This window comes from Lissotriton vulgaris, chromosome 12, assembly GCF_964263255.1.
Source record: "Lissotriton vulgaris chromosome 12, aLisVul1.2, whole genome shotgun sequence".
Classification (NCBI taxonomy): domain Eukaryota; kingdom Metazoa; phylum Chordata; class Amphibia; order Caudata; family Salamandridae; genus Lissotriton; species Lissotriton vulgaris.
Window position 1 is genome coordinate 489,288,057 of NC_141700.1, and position 21,435 is coordinate 489,309,491.

Below are 21,435 nucleotides of genomic sequence, written 5' to 3' on the forward strand. Positions count from 1 at the left end.
CATAGACTATTTTAGAATTTTAAAAACTGATACCAATGCATTGATAGTTACTGCTATTGCTAAATTTTTGTTTTCGATGTGGTTAACTAGACGAAGACTGATTCGTTTGTAGAAACCCGCTTATTGTGCTTAGACTGCTCTCTCTCAGTAATAACTAGTTTTTTTGTGTCCTAAAAATTTATAGCTTGTATTTTATTGTTTCAGTGCTTTTATTGATATATTATAAATCGCACGTTAACTGATCATTGTAAATATCCAAAACGAGATGTAACTATGCATGGTTGAGTTGTAAATGTATTTTTTTTCTAGTTGCGATGTACTTTTATGGTTCATTAACAAACCGAAATAAAGTTAAAATGATGATGATGATTTCTATAGTCTGATTATTTTGGTAGGTTTACGTCTCAGGGGTATCTTTGTATATTTCTATAGTTAATAGGGGTTAATTGTGTTTTTTCTTTTTGGTTTGCCTCGGGGAAAGATTGTATTTGGGATATTGGGTCCGGGTATGGGGGAGCAGGTTGTTTGAGGGGGCCTTGGAGGCCTTCCTCTGCCTTGCTAAATGTTACCCGCCCAAGATGGTAGTGGCTGGGGGACGTATCATACAGGGATACAATGTTAAAGTTTAGAAAGTGAGATGGGAGCATATCTGAGAGAAGATACTCAGCATGTTTGGCGTGGACAGGACTGACCAGCAGTGGAAGCACCGCTTGCAAAACTGTGTGGGTCGGGACTGGGACCTATTGGATCACCTTGGACTCATCGTCGGTAGGCAATGTGGTAAGTACATGACCAACATTCTTTCACTTCAGAGGATGAATGCACAAGACACCAATTAGGTTGAGCACCAGAAATATGCACCCATCGTGGATATTGACATTTGGCAAAAAAGCATGCTTGTCATGATATACTGTGCCACCCCAACATGCTTTGATATTGGTATACTTCACACGATCAACTGGATGACAATCTCAGTGAGATACACAATGTGGGTCACCAACATGTCCAAGCTTGGGATACGCCTGTGCATAGTGGATAAATAGATTAGACCTACAGACGTCATGCCTATTGAGGTGTGAGAGCAAATTTGTCATTCATGAAGCAGTGAGACAGGTCATAGTATGTTACGTCACTCAGACCATGGCAGGGATGTTCATTAGGCCACCAGGGTGAAATTGACATGTATTATGGGTAAGACAGGGTCAACAGATGCAACATGTATTTAACGTGGCACCACACCTGACTATTACCGTGAATGCAATTGCATCATGAAACCATCAATGATGTATGTGAGTCTTTCAAAATGTGATGTCAATGACATAAATTGTACTTTCCACACTTTTTTCATAGCAGTAGGAGCTTTGATCACACAAGGAGATGTGGATGCATTCATGGACCCACACTCCACAGGTGAGTGCGTTGCCCCTAGCTTTGGACGCTTGACGTATCGGTATACAAAACAGTGGCCACTTGTATGGCCCTTTTACAAATGCTGCGTAAAGTATTACAGATGCTCCCGGAACAGTCCAGGCCAGAAGTAGTGAGAAGTATCATCCTAAGTAGGTTCGACTACTGCAACTCACTACTTCTAGGGGCCCCTAAGACACTGGTGGCAAAATTGCAACGAGTGCAAAATCTTGCCGCCAAGCTGGCTCTTTCACGGAGTCGGTTTGACTCCTCTACAAAAGCGCTTAGGGAGCTCCGTTGGCTGCCAATCCCCCAGAGGATTGAGTTTAAAGCCCTGTGTCTGGTACATAAAGCCCTTCACGGACATGGCCCATCTTCCTTGCAGAATCTGTTCTCATGGTACGTACCGGCAAGATCTCTCCGTTCGGCCTCAGCATGTTTGGTGACAGTTCCCAAGATTCTGAGGATGCGGTTAGGAGGCCGCTCCTTCAGATTCACTGCGGCAAAATTGTGGAATTCTATACCTCCGGGCCTACGCCGCACAGATGATCTTACTTCCTTTAAGAAGGCTTTGAAAACATTTTTGTTTCCTATAACCTGTTAAAACCCCTTCTTAGGCTTTGCAACTGTCTGCACACTGTGATGTATCATCTAAGTCTAAGCGCCAGGATACCCGCTGGGTGACAGTCATTGCGCTATAAAAGAACACCAATACATATAAAAGAACACCAATACATATGTTTACATATGCAAGCAATGCCACAGGCCCTGTATGTTGTAGTACACAGTCTGGATGTGCATCACATGAACCTCACCTCTGGTGTGCAAGCACAGAGTCCATGATGTGGGTGACGTCATAGCCATGTCATAGAGCCGATCACGCAGCATCACAAACATCTATGTGACCTGATATGATTGTGCAAGAGTTCCAGACATGCAGCAGCCAATTTCAATTGTAGACTATTGTATATGATGATAAGTTTGTTCCACTTAACATGTCACATCTGTTGTTAATTATCATTGCTGAGTGTTGTGCCATTCTGACATGAACTAGTGACAAAAACTCACATACAATCTTATTGTAAAGTAACTAGAATTTACTACCATAACCATATGATATTTGCCCCCAAGGCATCAACTGTGTCACCACAAAACAGTGACTTGACAGAAGCTGTGTCTGTGTGTACTCACGACACATTCAATTTGATATATCATTTAGGTACAATGGTCAGAAACATATGTGATGTATTGTGCATGATCTGATCAAAAACTCACAATGATCCTGGTTTCTTGACAAGGTGTAATGTGTACAAGTCAGCTTGTGGACATGTTGCATGTCCAGAGCTACAACAAGTTAATTGTGTTCCCTTTGCATGGTATTGTTTTCCTGTTGAATATGGTATATGGTGAGCAACTGAATTAAGAGCCCATCAATACAAACTTTGTACATCACTCCAACAATTACATTCCAGAGTGTTCACACTCACGAAGATACATTTGAGTAATGATGTTGATGTGTATGAACAGACTTGGAACAAGTTGACACCCAGCACAGATGTGGTTGTTGGTAACTGTCTTGTCTAATAGCAGTTCCAGTTGACATTGACAATTAGTTGTTCAAAGAGCATGTCACATAACCACAATGACAATGTGAGTACGTGTCATAGAGGGCTGACTGACGTGATGAAGCATCAGCAAGTTTGTCAGGAAAACTCTTCCAATGGAACACAGATTGTTGTTACATAAATCTGTCCCATCAAATACTTGTGTATTTGATGAGGGATCCTGTGAATCATTTCCATGCTGATGGAAGTGAGCAGGCCTCTGTAGCCAAAGAAATGTTTGTTGTCACAACAAAATCTTGTATAGACTATCTCAGACTCAGTGCCGAAGCAGGCATGAGAAAATCATCGTAGGACAATCTCGACTCATGCATCAGACATCCTTTCATGCTGCATTTAGGTGTTGAGAGTTTGACACTGTTTCCCTGCTAAGCCCATTCATCATCACTCAGACCCATTCACACAGGGGCATCGTCAATATCGTGGAGTGTCTGAATTTCAGACTGTTTGGCATAAGTTCAAGGAAGTAGCGGAGTGAGACGTTAGCCGTCATGGCTTTACACCTCACTCCACCACTTCAGAATCGCAAGGCTGCACCATATTTACAACGATATGGTGCAGCCTTGCGTTTCCCCTTTTGCTGGCACTACACTTAGCAGTGTAGTGCCAAAGCAGGCACCCTTGCACCACAAGGGGGGGGGGGGGGGGGTCTGCGTGCAGGGTAAAGATTGTTTATGTACAGGAAGGTCACCCTTCCTGTACATAAACAATCACTAAATGCCATTTTGCCATTTTGCCTTTTCTATGTGTGCTGCTTAATTAGTCTGCCCTGTTCCCATGATGCACTGGGCCAGGGACAGACTGATTTGCATATAGCCAGGTTCTGAGCTGGGATGGGGTAGTGAGATAAATAACGGTGATGGATCAAGCCCTGATCTTTGGACTGGGTAAGAGTGGTCTGCTCAATTCAGACACTCTGTTCATCACCACCCCCTTTTGTAAATCGATTTTGGCCACTATAGGTGTGGCAGGGTATACTCAGACATGAGTCCCTTTCTCACTGCTCCATCAGGATTCAAGCAAGCCGGGCCGAAGAGGCTGAAATGCCAGAAACCGGTCCCCGGTAGCTTGTCTCCTTTCTGGTAAAGAATTGGCTTGGTAGTTTAGTCTGCCCTGTTCCCATGATGCACTGGGCCAGGGACAGACTGATTTGCATATAGCCAGGTTCTGAGCTGGGATGGGGTAGTGAGATAAATAACGGTGATGGATCAAGCCCTGATCTTTGGACTGGGTAAGAGTGGTCTGCTCAATTCAGACACTCTGTTCATCACCACCCCCTTTTGTAAATCGATTTTGGCCACTATAGGTGTGGCAGGGTATACTCAGACATGAGTCCCTTTCTCACTGCTCCATCAGGATTCAAGCAAGCCGGGCCGAAGAGGCTGAAATGCCAGAAACCGGTCCCCGGTAGCTTGTCTCCTTTCTGGTAAAGAATTGGCTTGGTAGTTTAGTCTGCCCTGTTCCCATGATGCACTGGGCCAGGGACAGACTGATTTGCATATAGCCAGGTTCTGAGCTGGGATGGGGTAGTGAGATAAATAACGGTGATGGATCAAGCCCTGATCTTTGGACTGGGTAAGAGTGGTCTGCTCAATTCAGACACTCTGTTCATCACCACCCCCTTTTGTAAATCGCTTAATGCAGCATGCACACAAGTCACAGAATGGCCTCTTCTGGCGCAGGGCTTTATAACGAGACGCATCTGGGAGATGAGTCACGTTGTAAATACCCGCACCATGGCGCACCTTTTGCGCCACCGCTGCGTCACAAAAGTGACGCAACAACAGTGTAAAAGCGGCGCAAGGGGCTTGTAAATATGCCCCAAAGTGCCTGGGAGACAGTCACATGTTCTGTCTATTTGTGCTTCCGGTTTCAAGAATATCATGGACTTTGAAGCTGTTTATCTGTCTGTCCCTTGGCCTCAGACATCTGAGATTTACTGCCAGTTGGCAGAAAGATGTGTTTAATGTTCAGGGCACGGACCATATTTGATTCAGTTTGTTTGAGCTGGACACTAGCATGTATAACTCTGGCAGGGATACAGGTCTTTGATCTCCCTGCAGCTACCATTGGTTAACCCACTCAAAGACCTTTTAAAATCCAGGCTCTTGCACAGTGCGGTACTGGAACAACACCAGGGAGACATAGCAGCGACAGCCTGGCTATCTTACTGAGCAGGTAGGAAAACAACCAGAACATTCATTTTTAAAATGTTAGGCGCATATTATCAAGAAGGGCGATAACATTATCGCCGGTTTAGCGGCAGAAAACTGCAGTTAAAACGGCGATAATGGGCTTGATAATATGCCCTTGTGAATTCCCATAGAAGCCCATGTTCTGGTGTGAACATGGGCTTCTATTGGAATTCCCAAGGGCATATTATCAAGCCCATTATCGCCGCTTTCGCTGCATTTTTCTGCCGCTTAACCGGCGATAATTTTAACGCCGTCCTTGATAATATGCCCTTTAGAGCTTTACTGCCAGATTTCTCATTAGTTACGCAGTGCAACACAGCAAGACAACTTGCTGTGCTGCGCCACATGGAATGGGAAGAAATGCCCCATATTTCCCAAGATATGGCACATTCCTGCTCTCACACTGTGCTGGCACACTTTGTGCTGCCTACCACTGACGCAAGCACCTTAGCACCATTGTGCAAGGGTGCAGGATTACTTATGTGCAGGGACACCTTCCTGCACAAAAACAATCCTTAGACGCATTTTTGTCTGTCTACGTATGCTGGAGAATGGCTGTTCTTACGCATCCACCCATGAGTTTGGAGCATTCGCAGATTACCATGAGTGGTATATGTGGGAATGTGTCAAAATGCTATGCCTTCCCATAGGAGGCGCATCATGCAGAAATATCTTTATTTGTCCTTGTTTTTCCTCTTTCTACAGGTGCTGTTTTCTGTATAGAAAGAAGAAAAAGCCTCAAAGAATTATTTGGGCACTGGAAGATGTCCCTTACTGCACAAAAATAATCCTGCTTGCAATGCAGGCACCTTTGCATCATGGTACAAGATGGCCTGCGTTGGCGCTAGGCAGAGTATTGTGCACTAGAGTAAGGAAGGAGCAGGATTGTGCCATATCATGCTACATATTGCACAATATTGCCCTCTCCCTTTCATGTAGTGCAGCAAGGTGTCTTGCTGCGTTGTGTTAACAGATATTAAAAATGGCCCTGAAGATTAAGAAAGAGCAATGAAGATTTTAGCGAAAGGTCGGATTTGGAGTTTATCACACAGGCTGGTATGGCATCTTTGGAACAAAAGGATTTTGACGTTAAACCCTACTCTTCTGATATAATTTCACAAGATTCGGCTTACTTAACGCTTTAAATTGGAGGGCTGCATTAATTTCAGCAGTAGCTTGAATATGAATTACAAAGTTAGATAGCAAACTCCTGACTATTCGCCCTAGAGAAGGCTACCGCAGCCTTTGTAGAAGTGTCCTCAAGTGTCCCCTAAACCAGAGACCGCGAGCAGCTCACCCTTCAGGAGACACAGGTCTGAGGCAGACCTTATTGCATTATGTGCTCCTGAAGCTATCCAGTGTAGGGGCCAGGGTAAATGGCCCTTCCTTCCACTGTAGCTCCTCGTCAGTCTCCTAGCTCCTGCGGTGGAGTTCAGCAGGACATAGAATGGAAACTACAGAGAGGGACCAGATCTGAGAGCCCGGTTTACTTTCTCTTCTTTGCACATGAGACAGAGGGTAGCAAAGGTATTTCCAGAGATGTCAAGAGACAGGCAAGGGGCAGCAACATTTATGACAGGTTAAATCTGTCCTTCGATAGCTCCTTCTCAATGCCTATATGGAGGTTGGAGCTATATTGCGTAATCGCCAGCACTGCACTGTATGTTCATTCATGTTGTAGACGCGAGGATGTCATAGGCTTTAGTACGGCTCAGTACAGCAATTTTGTGATGGCAACCATAATGGCACTTTACATAATGTTATTCAGCTTATACACAAACCCACTAAGGACCGCATTTATGAGGCCTCTTACTGCACTTTTGCACCTCCGGAACGTCACTTTTTTGATATTCCAGCGGTGCAATGTGCTTTTGCATATTTACAAGCCCACGTAAAGCAACTTTATGTGGCTTTTTATGGCCTTGTAAATATGTGCCCCTTTCAGGCAGAACACTGTGTGTAAGGGGCGTTCCATGGTGGCAGTTGGGGGCGTTCCCACACAACACTCATGTAATCTGAAGCATAGCGGTCTTTATTCGTAATATATAATTTCCTGTTTCTTTCCCTCCATTTCCCCCTTTTTTCCCTTTTCCTTTCAGCAGACATCATTCTCAGGCATTAGTTCTCTAGTTCTGATGATGATCTCATTATTGTGTTAGGAATCAAAACGCTGTTGACCTTAGTGCCTTGATACTGTATTGTTTATCTAACTACTGTACATTGTGCAATGGTGCTCTCCATATGCTTGTGGCCTTACTGTTGATTGCATTAGGGCTGCACATAACTATGCCCAAGTTCTTTGAAACATTTTTCTTGATTACTGTACCACTTCCTATGTCTCCCTTTTATTCATGATGTAAATTAAATTACTTATATTCCTATTGGAATACAGTGCCGAGACACCCCAGGGTATTTGGGCGATATATAAATTGCATAAATAAATAAAATAAATTGGGATTTCTACAACACAGTCTTTATTATATTACTATGTCGATTACTACGATTCATGTATTTAGGGGACCATTGTTCCTGTATAATTAACTGTACTTCAGATCCCTCTTAGATTACTTGGGTTCCCTTGTTTTTTGCAAAGTATCTCATAGATATGGAGCCCTCATGCCCTTTTGTTTTGACGTAGGGCAGAGCAGCAAGATTTCTTGCGGCGCTGCAAAGTGCCAAAACTTCATTAATGAGGCCCTAAGAATCTTATTGGAGGAAGCAGCTGTGGTGGTTGATCACTATGTGGGCGACACCTAACTAAAAATGAAAACGCTAGAAAAATATACACCATGAAAATTGTCCTGCCACCCTACATAAATAGATATCGAGGGGCAGATCTACAAGGTCTGGGTCATCTCTGCAAATCCGCAGGCATGCGCCAGAAAACTTGCAACTCGCAAAACTACCCTTCCGCCACCACGGATGCGCCGCATTTACAATGCGGCGTGCCATGGTGCAAGGATAGGCAGATGCGTGTCGTATCTGCCGGCGTAAGGTTGGTGCAGTGCTGGAGTCGTGTTGCGGGTGTGATGCAACTCCAGCACTGTTCCAGACATGCCTAGCTTTAACATTGTGCGTCACGCCTTATGCCTGCTTCGAGCAAGCGCAAGGTTTTGACGCAGCGGCGTCGCAAAAGTGACTGAGTGAAATCTTGTACATTTCACTCAGGTACTTTACAGAGGCTTTCCTGCGACGTAACGCCCACACTGCGACGGTACGCCCACAGTATACCTGATGCAGGTATAATGTTGCGTAGGGGTTTACAGCGTGATGCACCCCTCTAGATGCATCACGTTGTAAATCTGTCACAGCATGGTGCTTGCTATACGCCGCTGCTGCGTCACAGAAGTGACTCCGCGGCGGCGCAAATGCATCGCAAGTGCCTTGTAAATCTGCCCCTAAGTGCCTTCCTAGAGCAAAACCAAGAAATAATGGAAGTAAATCTCATTAGATGACTTCCTCCAATTTCAATGCAGACTTGTTTTCTGATCCCCCCATCAACAATTGTACCCCTGTAGTGGTACAAGAAAGTGAATTCACTTCCACATGGGTAATGACTGACACGCCACTATAAATACATTTTTAAGTAGTTAATACATTTACATTCGCAGGATAATCCTCCTATGCATGAAAAAGCTGAAACCTTGTTTGCTTCTCGAAGACTTTTACACAGCATTTCATGCAGCAGCCCTTGGCAATGCTGGACTGTGGCAACCCATTCTTGCAGGCATCCCCTAGTCATCCTTAAGGCATGCGGGGCATATTAGCAAGGGTACTATCGCCGCTTTAGCTGGACCTTTCCCCGCTAAATCGGTTATAATTTTATTGCCCTATTAGCAAGCTGTCGCTAACAGCAGTTAGCAACAGCTTTTAGGTGATAGCAACCGGTTTGGGGCCCACTTTGCATGTGAGCGATATTTATCGCTAATGACATGCAAAGTGGGCGTACCCAACCTGTTAGGGACTGAAAGCAGTCGCTAACACAGCTATCGCCTATTAGCAAGGCAGGCTGTGCGATTAAAAAAGTGGCACTATGCGCGATTATCGCCAGAACCTAACACCTGTTCAGACCATGACTTAACCTGTTTATCTAATGGGAGGTGGATATTCAGGTTAAGTCCCCATTAACGTTAATGCCTGAATATCGCTGGATTTCCAGAGATATTCATGCATTGAGCCGCTGTCGCCGGATATTTTATCACATTAGAGATAAACATTGCTAATAGCATGTTATCTATATGATAATAACCGGCGATTGGCAGAGATCAAAAAAATGCGCTAAGCGGATTTAGCTATAAATATCGCTATTTATTGCTAATATGCCCCGCGGTTCTTCATGCTACAGCTAGTAAGATCTCTGGAACCAAAAAGTCTAAGCACATATTGCCAGTCCTAAAATATCTCTTTAAAGACAGGATCGCATTTATACTGGCATTCATCAAATTTGAGGCCATATATTACCAATGCTAACTCAAAAACGCACTAAACATTGAGGGCCACATTTATCAAAGTGTTCCCATGTCCTAGCATCATGTAAGGCAACACAAGGGTAATGCAAAACTAAAGTCAGATTCACACAGCCACATGAAGCCACCTTGTGGTGCTTGGTAAATCTGGAATAACGCAAGGCAGCACAGGTTGCTGCCTTGTTTTGCTCTGCCTCAAGGATGCATTCCATGGGTGGAGCATGGGTGTTCCCACACATCCACCCATGGATGCTGGCACATTCCTAAATGTACCATTAGTGGAAGACCGGGGAGAACATCAAAATGGTACATCTTCTCGAGGGAGGCGTAAGAAGGAGAAATATCTTTATTTCCTCTTTGTTTTTCCTCTTTATACGTGTGCTGCATTCTGCAGAACACATACCAATAGGAAAAAGCCGCAGAGGATTGTTTTTGTGCAGACAGGTGTCCCTTTTGGCTTAAAAACAATCCTGCTGGCAACGGAGACACCCTTGGACCATGGTGCAAGAGTGCCTGCATTAGCACTAGACAGCTGAAAGTGTGCTAGTGCAAGAAGAGCCCTGGAATGCACCATATAATGTTAAATATGGTATATTCTTGCCCTCTCCCTTTCACACATCGAGGTATGTTGCTGCGTTGCGTGAAACCTGTCCCATGGTGTTAAAAAAAGAACATAAAAAGCATTGGCAACCTAAGACTGCAAACTAAAGTTATTCAAACAAAGCAAATCTTGTGTCGCCGGCAAAAAATCTTTCTCTGATACACCCCCTCTATCTGGCAATCACCTCCTGTTGGACTAAGATGCACTAAGGATCATCTGCAATTCTGCAAAGAATTAAAATGTCCGGGCATATTATCAAGGGGGTTTATCTCCGCTTTTTTGGCTTTAAAAGCCAAGAAAGCGGAGATAAAATTACCTCTCCATTACCTAGCTGTCGCTAACACCAGTTAGCAACAGCTAGTAGGAGATAGCGACCATTTTGGGCCCCACTTTGCATGTCAGTGATATTTATCACTAATGACATGCAAAGTGGGCGTGCCAAGATGTTAGCAACTGGAAACAGTCGCTAACATCGCTATCTCCTATTACCAACTTTTGGAGATATTCGCACTAAGCGCAAATATCTCCAAAAGCTAACACCTGCCCTGAGCAGTTCTTAGCCATGTTATCCAATGGGAGGTGGATACCATGGCTAAGAGCATTAGCTCGGTAATGCATGAATATCGCTGACTTTTCAGCGATATTCATGCATTGCGGCCGATTTTTATCGCATTTGCGATAAACCTTGGTAATACCAAGGTTTATCTGCGATAAAAATCGCCGCAGGTCGGCGATAAATTTTTGTCTCTAACCAAGCAATAGCAATAATTATCGCTATTGCTTGGTAATATGCCCCGTCATCTTTTCAAAATCTTTCTAGATGACTTCCTTAGAGATTCTATGTTCTCATCTATCTCTAAGCTACTTTCTCCTCCCTCCCGTATGTCTCTATTTACAAATGCATTTTTCCTCTTAGTCATTCACTAGACCAGTGATACTCAAAGTAAGGCTCAGGCCACATGCAGCCCTTCTGACTTTCAGATGCCGTCCCTGGTGAACAGCAACACAGGGCTACTGTTTACTTAACTGAGCACTAACATTCAGAAAGATGTTAAATAAGCAACACAGATTTATTCAAAAGCTAACTGAAGTAAAAGAAAACAAGGTGTCTTGAACCACTTACTCTTTTGGGACACCATTAATTTAAAGACATCATGCAATAAACATGTAAAAATATGATAAAATCTCTAAAAAAACTAGGAAGTAGTTTTAAAGTCATTGATTTCAAACATGATTATAGAATCATCTATTTCTTCCCCTCCCTGACAACAGTGCCAATAAAGAAGTAAAAGGCAAGTCAGTTGTCATGTGTATCCTCTGGGTGGCCGGGTTCTTGTAATACATGGACAGTATTATATTTTATTATATCAAACACAAGAGAAAGATGTATTAAGCACACATACTGAGTATATGTATTTCAAGCTACTCTTAAACGTATGGGTAAACTGAGAAAAAGGAGGCAAAGTGAATTCAAGCAATTGCCTAGGAACACACAATGTGGTCAAGAGGGGAAGCAGGGATTGATCACAGGTTTTCTGGTTTCACAGTGTTCAATTCAGCAACTAGGGATTATCTCTAGCTCGTTCTCATTTCACGTCATACGTTAATGCTTTCTCTTTACTTCTTGGTGCATGAGGATACAGCATGGATGGCAGAGAGAAGCTACATGAAGGATCAGCTCGTTTTGAGCTCAAGGGTTCAAGGGTTCAAGAGAACCTCGAAGTGAGACATAGCCAGGCTATTGGCCCAAGCATTTAGTGGCTCACCCACCCCTATCACATAATGGCTATTAAGGGTACAAAGGATATGATTTGACTATTATCAAACAATTTGGTGACGCAGGAGTACCAACACCACTGTGCAAGATTCCTTGATGCATATGTACAAGCCCCTATCGCCACTAGAATGTCACGTTTTTTAATGCTCAAATGGCATAGCTCCATTTCCCATATTTACTAGGCGATGCTAAGCCACTTAATGTGGCTTAACACCACCTTGTAAATATGCCCCGTCTGCCACAGTCCTCTGAGGCAAAGGGGCATGTAATGGGTGTTGCTGTGAGCATTCCACCGCAACACCCATTGCTTTTTGAGATTCCCCCAGATTTACACGTTTGAGACAGCATTGAAAACTAATGCTAGGGAATACCTGGTCTTAGAATGGCAATACAAGGAAAAATTGTAATTTCTCCTTGATTTTTGCTCTTTCTATATGTGCTGCATTCTGCAGATACATGCTCTGTCCTTTGGGATCGTAGCAGATTACTAGCTGTTTTCAAGTGAAGAGGGAGTGCGGGGCTTCATTTTCCAGCATCAGTGCCCTGACCAAACAGTAAACACGCTGTCAGCGAAACCGCCATTTCACCTTACATTTTCTATATCTAGACCAGTAGCTTTGGAATAAACCCCCTCCTTGACTTGTGCTGTGCATGTTGAGCTAACAGGCTGCCTTCCTGCCTGGCACGAGAAAGGTGTCAGTGCTGAGGAAAGCCCTGGGAGCACTGGCAACACTGGTGTACGGGGCCCACCCTGCAAGCTGGCATCGAACAATCTGGATTGAGAGACCAGGAAGCAGAATCATCGCGTTGGCCACCTCCCTTGCCATAGAAAACTCGACTGCGGCTTGAGCAGACCTGAGAGGCTGCATCTGTGGTGAAGAGTGCACCTGGACAGCTCTGTGTCTTGTAGCTAAGGTACTGTGAGGGGTTGTAAAAACAGGGGCAGCCAGGAGAGACTAAGAGGCAGATCTACACGAAAGTGCCACAGCAAGACACCGCAAGCCCTTTAGCTGGGCCACGCTGCAGCACTTTCAGAGCACAGGAATGTGACATATCTACAATGATATGTCGCATTCCTGTGCTCTCCCCAGGGCTGGCGCAGAAACAGCAGCCATGCGCCGGCGCAGACACCCTTGCACCATGGTGCAAGGATGCCTGAGCCATGGGGAAATTGCTTTTGTGAAGGAAAGGGCCCCTTCCTGCACAAAAGCAATCACTGCAGGCATTTTCCTCTTTCAATGTGTGCTGTAGAATGCAGCATGCATTGTAAGAGAAAAAACGAGGAGAAATGAAAACATTTCTACTCGTTTTGCTTGGCTACGCCACCCCTATGGTGGCACAGCAAACTGAAGCATTTCCAGGTTTCCGATTTCTCGTAAATCTGGAAATGCATCAGTGGACATGAGTGTTGCGTGGGTGCACCCACAGCAACACCCTTGTCCTGCCCCTAACACGCAAAGTGCTGCGTGAACAGGGGCGATATTTACCGGCGGCGCATGGGGCTTGTAAATCTGCCCCTTAGGGAGGTCTCCCATTCTCACATTTCTCTGCCGGGCCTGTGATTCCAGGAGCTGCCCAGCACAGTCTTGCACTGGGGGGCCCAGGGAAGCGATAAAAGTACTGTAGAATCCTTATTAGGTGCTCAGGTGATTTTGGGCTCCATGGGTTGTGTTTAAATGCAATCAATAGGGCAGATTTACAAGCCCCTTGCGACACTTTTACGCTGCCGTTGCGTCACTTTTGTGACACAGCGGCGGCGTAAACAATGCTCCACGTTGCGACTTATCTACAACATGATGCATCTAGGCAGATGCGTCACATTGTAAAGCCCTGCGTCACATGAAACCTGCATCGGGTTTCATGTGGGCGTTCTGTCGCAGGGTGGGCGTTCCCTCGTATCAAAGCCACGTAAAACTGACGCAGTGAAATATACAAGATTTCACTGAGTCAGTTTTACGACGCTGCTGCGTCAAATCCTTACGCCTGCTTGAAGCAGGCGTAAGGAGTGACGCACCATGTTATGTATGGGTGGCCCCTGTGCATTGCAGGAGTTGCGTTGTGCTTGGAGCGCGACTCCAGCAATGCGCCGCCCATACGCCACAAGATGCTTCACGCATCTTCCCTTCCTTGCACCATGGTGCACCGCATTGTAAATGCGGCGCATCTGTGGTGGCGCAATTACTAATGTGTTTTATGATGTAAGCCGTTTTGGTTGTTGTTTGAAACAAGATAACAAGTACCATCTAAGAAATTGCACAGTCTGCCTAGCATTTATGATTCCTGTTGTTTTTCGTCTTTTCGTATGTACAATATACTATATATATTTTTATATCATCCTGTCTGGAGTCTCTTTTATGGTGTGTTCATTGTGTTTCTGTGTGATTGTGTTGGGAGACACTTTACACATTGGCTCTGATGATTAGCCTGACTGCTCTGCACCAGGCTACCAGAGGGTGAGGCACAGGTTATCTCTGGTGTGCAACTTACTTACCCTGACTAGAGTAGTGAGTTCGGCCTAGCTTAGGTGCAAACCCCAGCCAACCAGGAAGCCAGAGCCTCATTTATGAGTTTTTACCATCAGCCAGCGCAGGAGGCCTTCCTGCTGCGCTGCCCTATCAGATACAGTGCATTCCTGTCCTTTTCCATGGCGCTGCCACCCAATGGGCTCCCATGCGTCAATGCAGACAGCTTTGCAGCATGGTGCGAGGGTGCATGTGTTGCAGGGATGATTATTTTTGTGCAGGAAGGGACACCTTCCTGCACAAGGTTTTTTCCTCTTTCTATGTGTGCTGCAGAATCCAGAACATGTGGGTGGGGGTGGAGTGCGCAGGGGCGCGTGTTACTAATAATGTTAAAAAAACATACTTTTAGCGCTGACCGCCTCCATTGTCATGTAGTGTTCACTGCCTCTTCTCTTCCTGGGTCCCAGCAGCCCCTGGGACAGACTCCATCCAATCTCAGCAGAGCAGCGCAGGTATTGGCCTGAGCGGGCAGGAAAGATGCTCCACTGAGGACATGGAGTCTGTGGGGTTTCTCCAGCCCAGCTGCTGAATGCATCCTGGCTGGAGAAACTTAAGTGCGCATGTGTGCTTTGGTCGGCCTGAGATGGCCGGCCAAACACATATGCGTAATTAGGGATCACAGAAGCACTCTTCCTCCCCCTCCCATGCCTCGCCCCTCCTCGCACAAGCTGGCTCAGAGCCGCCAAACGAAAAAGAAATCGATGCTGGAACATCGTTTTACTTTACGTTTGCTGACTATGCGCCAAGCAGTTGGCCGGAGCTCCTCCCCAATTCCTACCACACCCTGTATCCTGAGGAGTTCAAGGATAGACAGGCTGAGAGGGACCTGAGGCTAAAGCTGGTCCAACTGGCTGTGGAAGAGAGTAGGTCAGAGGCTGTAAGAGCCTTAGCTCAGTAGAGGATGACGAGAGCTAAAAGGGCCGTCGCCAGAGAAAAACTTGCTCTTGAGGAAAGGAAATTGGCCCATGAACATAGTTTGCAAGTTCAGAATTTGCTAGCACTGCAGGTAGAGTCCAGTGGTGGCAGAAATATTGAGTCTAGTGTAAAAAATAACACCCACAAACCCACAGACTTGGGGGAATATCATCAAGGCCATACGATAATTATCGTTCAGTGCTCTTAGCGCAAGGATAATTATCGCCGGCCAACTCTGAATATTATCGCGGAGATAGCTTGCTATCAGCAACGCCTTTCCCCAAAGGGATAAAACTCAGAGCACAAGCTGCCAATTGTGCGAATATCGCTGGAAATAAAGCGATAATTGCACAAGGTTTGGCGAAAGCTTGCTGACAGGGCAAGACATGCTTAGCCATGATATCCACCTAACATAGGATATCATGGCTAAGTCAGTTTTGAAGCAGGCGTAAGGAAAGTAGCAATAACAGAGGCTATTGCTACTTTGCTTGTCACTCTGCAGGTTAACGTGCCCATTGATAATTGGAGAAATGTCACTTAGCAACATTTCTCCAGTTATGACAGGGCAGGAACGCCCACTTTGCATCTCATTAGAGATGCAAAGATGGGCGTTGGGGGAAAGGATGATTATGCAAGGATTCACGCGATAGCGTGACCTTGCTGATTAGGCAATAAAATTATCGCTGCTTTTGTCCAAAAACAGACACTAAAGCGGCAATAATTTTATCTCCGGGACTTGATGATATGCCCCCAAGTGTCTAGCTTCAAGGAGGATGACGTACATCAGTGGTTTCAGGTGTAAGATAAGAGCTCTGACTGTGTGCAGGATTCCTGCGGAGAATTGAAGAACTGGCCTGGGAAGTTATATTTCTGAGGATGGAAGGGATGCCCTACTGGCCCTAGATGGTAGTGACCAGCAGAGGTACACCCCATGAAGGAGGCCCTTAAAGGAATTATGGTTTCACCCATGAAGAGTATAGGTTGCAGTTCAGGGGCAGCAGGAAGCTGTCTCACCAGTCTTGGGAGGAATTTGTGGAGGATTTTAGCAAAGCACTGTATGGATGGGTGAAGGGTAGCACAGTTAACAATTGTGAAGGGATGTACAATCTGATTGTCAGAGTGTACATGTTCCGTTGTTGTTTTCTGGGGCTACCCCAATACCTGTTGGAGTGAAGTTTTCTCATCCCAGCGGAACTTGAAAAGGAGGCAGATCTCAAGGGTGAGTACCACAGAGTCTGGAAAGGCATTTGAGAGTAATCCTAAAGGGAGTGGCTCAGGTTCCCCCAACCAAGGACAAGGGAGGTTCATAGTATCCCAGACAATTTCCAGTGTAGTGGGGTGGATAAAGGGTCCCATGTCCTTCTGAGAGTAAGGAGAGGTGTGGTGGGCAAAGTCCTAGGGTGCCTTCTGCCCAGTCCCAGCTCCTGGATAGTACCCCAAGGGGGCACCAGGAGAGGAATCAAGGAGCATATTATCAACAACTAGCGATATTTATCGCTAAATAAGCTTAGTGACATTTTTTTATCGCCGCGCATCGCCGGATTTTATCGCAGAGATAACGTGCTATTAGCAACGTTTATCTCAAGTGCAATAAAATATCTGGCGATAGCGGCGAAATGCGTGAATATCGCTGGAAATCCAGCACTATTCAGGCATTATCGCTAATAGGGTCTTAACCTGAATATCCACCTGCCTTTGGATATACAGGCTAAGAAGTGGTCTGAGCAGGCGTTAGATTTTGGCGATATTCGCGCATAGCGCACATTTTTTCATCGCTACGGCTGCGTTGATAATAGGCGATAGCGATGTTAGCGACTGCTTTCAGTTGCTAACAGGTTGGGTACGCCCACTTTGCATGTCATTAGCGATAAATATCGCTTACATGCAAAGCGGGCCCCAAACTGCTCACACCCGCCTACAAGCTGTCGCTAACTGCTGTTAGCGACAGCTTGCTAAAAGGGCGATAAAATTATCGCTGTTTTGCGGCCGATAACGGCCGCTAAAATGGCGATAATCTCATATTGCCCGCCTTGATAATATGCCACCTAGTCTTTAACATGAGACCATCCAATGAGGGGGACCCCTTAGTGTCAGGGGAACTTGAGGGAGGGGGGTGGCTGATACCTATGTCCAACCAGTTCTGGTGTCTGGCAGTACTACTCCACAGTGGAGAGTGCAGAAGCCCAGATGGAGGAGTTTGAGGAGGAAGAAGGAATCTCCTCTAACTCCTGTTCAGCCTAAGGGTACAGACCCTTGGTTTTAGAACCAGGGTCAGGGTATCACCCATGACCTGGGAGATGAGGCAGCTGCCACACTGGTCCCTACAGTTTTGCCTTGTTGGGGTACCACTCCCAGTTGTACAGTACAGAACCCCAGAAGGATGGGCAGGGGGAGGAAGAACTTGCCCCTGACTCCTGTCCAGCCTAAGGATACAGACCATGGGCTGGATAACCAATATTAGGATACCACCCCTCATCAGGTAGGAGATGGAGATGATAAAGTATGTGCTGCACCTAGGGCTACCCCCCAATCTGAGAAACCACAAAGGACAGAGTGGCATATTACCAAGCAATAGCGATAATGATCGCTATTGCTTGGTTAGAGACAAAAATGTATCGCCGACCTGCGGCGATTTTTATCGCAGATAAACCTTGGTATTACCAAGGTTTATCGCAATTGCGATAAAAATCGGCCGCAATGCATGAATATCGCAGAAAAGTCCGCGATTTTCAGGCATTACCAAGCTAATGCTCTTAGCCATGTTATCCACCTCCCATTGGATAACATGGCTAAGAACTGCTCAGGGAGAAAATTACAAAAAACAATTTGATGGACAGAAAGTAGATCAATGTCTTACATTCACCCCAGTACAATGATCTGGGCCTAAATCCATCGTTTTTTGCACTCCACACCACCCTGGGTCAGATAATGGCTTTATGCAAATCAGCTCTGACCCTGTGCCCCATGGGAACAGTCCAGTCCGAACTACAACAGCCATATCTTTCCCAGACCGGAATCAAGCATCCGAGGACCGGACCGGTTTCGAGGTAACACCTCTCATCAGCCCGGCTAGCTTGACTCCAGTGGTGTGGAGGCTCTGGGACCCACGTCTGAGCTACCCCAGTACACTCAGGGAGAAAATTACAAAAAACAATTTGATGGACAGAATGTAGATCAATGTCTTACATTCACCCCAGTACAATGATCTGGGCCTAAATCCATCGTTTTTTGCACTCCACACCACCCTGGGTCAGATAATGGCTTTATGCAAATCAGCTCTGACCCTGTGCCCCATGGGAACAGTCCAGTCCGAACTACAACAGCCATATCTTTCCCAGACCGGAATCAAGCATCCGAGGACCGGACCGGTTTCGAGGTAACACCTCTCATCAGCCCACTGGAGCTTGACTCCAAAACAATTTGATGGACAGAATGTAGATCAATGTCTTACATTCACCCCAGTACAATGATCTGGGCCTAAATCCATCGTTTTTTGCACTCCACACCACCCTGGGTCAGATAATGGCTTTATGCAAATCAGCTCTGACCCTGTGCCCCATGGGAACAGTCCAGTCCGAACTACAACAGCCATATCTTTCCCAGACCAGAATCAAGCATCCGAGGACCGGACCGGTTAAGTGCGCTGGGGATGCTCAGACGTGGGTCCCAGGCACTCCACACCACTGGAATCAAGCTAGCCGGGCTGATGAGAGGTGTTACCTCGAAACCGGTCCAGTCCTCGGATGCTTGATTCCGTTCTGGGAAGGACATGGCTTTTGTAGTTCGGACTGGCCTGTTCCCATGGGGCACAGGGTCAGAGCTGATTTGCATATCACCATTGTCTAACCCAGGGTGGTGTGGAGTGCAAAAAAACGATGGATTTGGGCCCAGATCTTTGGACTGGGGTGAATGTGTGACATTGATCCACATTCTGTCCATCACCTGTTTTGTTTGCAATTACCGCCATAAGTGCGCTGGGGATGCTCAGACGTGGGTCCCAGGCACTCCACACCACTGGAGTCAAGCTAGCCAGGCTGATGAGAGGTGTTACCTCGAAACCGGTCCGGTCCTCGGATGCTTGATTCCGTTCTGGGAAGGACATGGCTTTTGTAGTTCGGACTGGACTGGTCCCATAGGGCACAGGGTCAGAGCTGATTTGCATATCGCCATTGTCTAACCCAGGGTGGTGTGGAGTGCAAAAAAACGATGGATTCGGGCCCAGATCTTTGGACTGGGGTGAATGTGTGACATTGATCCACATTCTGTCCATCACCTGTTTTGTTTGCAATTACCGCCATAAGTGCGCTGGGGATGCTCAGACGTGGGTCCCAGGCACTCCACACCACTGGAGTCAAGCTAGCCGGGCTGATGAGAGGTGTTACCTCGAAACCGGTCCGGTCCTTGGATGCTTGATTCCGTTCTGGGAAGGACATGGCTTTTGTAGTTCGGACTGGACTGTTCCCATGGGGCACAAGGTCAGAGCTGATTTGCATATCGCCATTGTTTAACCCAGGGTGGTGTGGAGTGCAAAAAAACGATGGATTTGGGCACAGATCTTTGGACTGGGGTGAATGTGTGACATTGATCCACATTCTGTCCATCACCTGTTTTGTTTGTTAAGAACTGCTCAGGGCAGGTGTTAGCTTTTGGAGATATTCGCGCTTAGCGCGAATATCTCCAAAAGGTGGTAATAGGAGATAGCGATGTTAGCGACTGTTTCCAGTCGCTAACATCTTGGCACGCCCACTTTGCATGTCATTAGTGATAAATTTCTCTGACATGCAAAGTGGGGCCCAAGATGGTCGCTATCTCCTACTAGCTGTCGCTAACTGGTGTTAGCGACAGCTAGGTAATAGGGAGATAATTTTATCTCCACTTTCTTGGCTTTTAAAGCCATAAAAGCGGAGATAAACCCCCTTGATAATATGCCCCAGAGACCCCTAGAGGGTCTGGGGCCTGGCTCTGGTTGCTCACCGATGTCAGCTGCCTCTGTTGGGTGCTGTCCTTATAGACAGAGTTTGCCTTGGGTTAGAGACAGAAGTCAGACCCAAGGGGTGAAATGGGCCACACCACTTGGTTAGCCATGGTGGTCGGTCTGCCTATCGTGATGTATCTGTGATCAACTTAAAGCCAGGCCCTTCACAGATAGGTTCTGCAGGTTTGGAGAAGGATTCCCCATGGCATAGCGTAGTGGGTCCAGAGAATATAGACAGAGGGATCCAAATGGGTTCAGAGAAGTGTAGAACCGACAAGTGCCCCTGCCGTAGCGGACTAAGGTCCATTTTCTATTTCCCTAAGCTCATCAAGGTATTAATACGTCTACCTTGGCTTTAGGCTAAAAGGGTTTTTTTTTGCACCTGGCCCTTTTTGCAGGGTTATCCCAAAACATTTTTCCTTCCTCCACCTATTTGTTTGACCTTCTTTTTGCTGGCCTTCGGAATCTGGGCACTTTACCACTGCTAACCAGTGCTAAACTGCATGTGCTCTCCCCACTAAACAAAAACAATTGATAGACATAATGCAGAATAATGTCATACATTCACCCCAGTATAGAGATCGGGCCCTAAATCCATTGTTTTTTGCTCCCCGTGCTATTTCAATTTCAACCCAGACATATGCAAATCAATCTTGACCCTGCGCCCAATAGGAACAGTCCAGCCCGAACTGCCAGGCGAGGTCTTCCCTGGAATGGAAACAAGCATCCTAAGACCGGTTTCAGGATTTCACCCTTCATCAGCCAGGATAGCTTGACTCCAGTGGCATGAAGAACACGGGACCCACGTCTGGGCATACCAGTCCCACTTGGGGTGACAAATGCAAAAACAACAATTGATGGACAGAATGCAGAACAATGTTATACATTCACCCCAGGGCGAGGATCTGGGCCTAAATCCATCGTTTTTTTGCTCCCCATGCCATTCCAGTTTGAA

General features: G+C 46.1%; 1 protein-coding gene across 2 annotated transcripts in view; it reads left to right on the plus strand.

Moving 5' to 3' along the window:
• The first annotated feature begins 5,072 nt into the window (after positions 1-5,072).
• Positions 5,073-21,435, plus strand: part of LOC147676823 (butyrophilin subfamily 3 member A3-like) — a 443,159-nt gene continuing 426,796 nt past the window's right edge. Inside the window, exon 1 of one of the 2 annotated variants that reach the window (XM_086945236.1) lies at positions 5,073-5,207. The gene's annotated coding sequence lies outside the window, so the exon portion shown is untranslated. The remainder of the gene's footprint in view (positions 5,208-21,435) is intronic. The other variant, XM_086945237.1, reaches the window with a different exon arrangement.